Source organism: Octodon degus, unplaced genomic scaffold, assembly GCF_000260255.1.
Source record: "Octodon degus isolate 3935 unplaced genomic scaffold, OctDeg1.0 scaffold00016, whole genome shotgun sequence".
In the NCBI taxonomy this organism is placed as follows: Eukaryota; Metazoa; Chordata; class Mammalia; order Rodentia; family Octodontidae; genus Octodon; species Octodon degus.
The window spans coordinates 20,843,216-20,845,658 of NW_004524592.1; positions in this window are offsets into that span (position 1 = coordinate 20,843,216).

Genomic DNA, 2,443 nt, shown 5'->3' on the forward strand with positions numbered 1-2,443 from the left:
TCACACCTGAGACTGTGTACGCCCTTATGGCTGTGGGGCTCAGATGAAGCTTAGCATCAACCAAAAGACTGTCTTTGCCAATCCTTCTGTAACCTCAGCAACAGAGCATGGTACAAGACCCTATTCACTGGGAGTAGGACAGTGTAATAAGCACAAGACTTTGCTCTGGCAGGAGACACCAAATGTGAAGTAGAACTTGAGTCCAGGCACTCACCTTCCTCCCTGGAAGCATGAGCTTCTCTACTGTTTCCACCCCGCCAACTCCTCCACCAACTACAAGTCCATGTACTACATCCTGTTGCCCTGTCACTGAGTCTGGCTGGCCACGACCATGGTCACTGCACCATGACTAATGTCTAATTGGTGCCAGGGCCTCAGGATTCCAGATCTCATGTCCTGCTCCACCAGCTTTCAGAGCATCTAGGGATAGTGGAAACTAGATGCAGGGATGGTCAGGGGTCTGCCAGGAATGAACAGCTTTCAGATGGAGGAGGCAATGCAAGACCTGAACAACTGCATGGCCTGTTATTTGATCACAGTAATAATGAGAGACTGGAGAGAAAAATCCAGGAACATCTGGAGAAGTAGCTGGATCAGAAGCAGAGTACATTAGCTCAAGACCACCAGGAAGCTGAGCTCAGATCTCTGTGAATACTGTAGACTGCATCACTGCAGATCGGCAATGCTTGTCTTGCTGCTGATAGCTGTGCCTCCTGTTGGCTTTAACTCAGCTCTGTGATCCCTCACTGGCCTGGACTCGGTTGTGTCTCTTCCTGAAACTGGGAACTTCTAGATGGAACCAGCCTGCAGCGGCTTTGCATTCTGAGCTTGGTTGGCCCCTCTCCAAAATGGCACCTGGCCAATCAGTCTATCCCAAGGGAGATCTGAACCTGAATAACTCAGCAGCCACTGAAATCCATTGCATCTACTCCTCCACCCACGCATCAGTTAGGCCCAGAGAGAAAGCACCTCTTGCCACCACTTAAGGCCTCTCTCTTTACTCTCTCCATTGGCTCCAGTTCTTGCTTCAAATCCTTTCTGGGTCCCAAGGACTCACTTCTCTCCTTCTGTTTTTCTTCATGTTTCTATATTTTAAAATCTGGACACCAAATCTCATAGAGGATGTTTCTGTGCTGTTCACCACTCCATCCTTTCCCCAGAAGTTTCCTGGGCAAGAATATTTAAGACAAGACTGCAAAACACAGGAAACAAAAGCATATGTGGACAAGTAGAGTTACATCAAATTAAAAACCAGCTGCACAGCAAAGGAAGCAATAGAGTGCAGAGACAACCTATAGAATGGGAGAACATATTTGCAAACTGTATATCTGATAAGGAACCTATAGCCAGAATATATGAGTAACCCCACAATATAGTCCCCCTCCAGCTGCTGATTAGCAAATGGACAACACCTCCAAATAGGCATAGCTCAAAAGAAGACGTACGAATGGCTCATGGGTACATGAAACAATGCTCAGCATCAACAATCATCAGGGAAATGCAAATCAAAGCCACAATAAGCTCAGTGTACCCCAATAAAAAATGACTATTATCCAAGAAACTAAAGACACTGTGTTTTTGAGGATGTGGAGAAAAGGAAATCCTTGCACACTGTTGGTGGGAATCTAAACTGGTGCAGCCATTATGCAAAACAGCATAGAGATTTCTTTACAAATTAAAAGTAGAACTACTATATCACCTAACAGTCCCTCTATTGGGTATGTTTTGAAAGAAAATGCATTAAAATGTTAAAGAGACATCTGCACACCCAAGCTCATTGCAGGACTACTCATAATAGGCAAGAAACAGGGCTGGGAAGATAGTTCAATAGAACAGGCACTTGCCTGGCAAATGCAAGGTTCTAAATTCAATCCCTGGTACTGAAAGAAAAAAAAAAAAAAAGGCTGGCCAGATAGCTCAGTGGACTAAAGTACCCGCTTAGGCAGACACAGGGGCCGGGAGTTTGATCCCAAGCCTGTCATGCCAGCCACGCCCCCAAGGCTGGCTGAGACAGTGATAGAGACTGAGCATGGTGGTGCATGCCTATAATCCCAGTGCTTGGGAGGCTGAAAACAGGAGGATCACTACAAGTCCAATCTTTGTTATGTGATCCTGTAGACCTTTTACTAAATACATTTTTTAAAAAACCTTATGCTGAAAAAAAGAAAAAAAAAACAATACCAAGAAATGCAAACAACCTAATTAAGTAGCCATCCACTAGTGAATGGGCAAAGGAAATATGGTACACACACATGATAGAATACTATTTAACCATGAAAAAGAATGAAATCCTGTTGGTGTGGCAGCCTACATGGAAATGGACATTGTTGTGTTAAGTAAAATAAGTAGGGGCAGAAAGGGGCATAATCTCAATCATATATGGAATCTAATATGTTACATCATAGAAGTAGAGCGTAATGTGCTATTTACTAGAGGCTAGGAA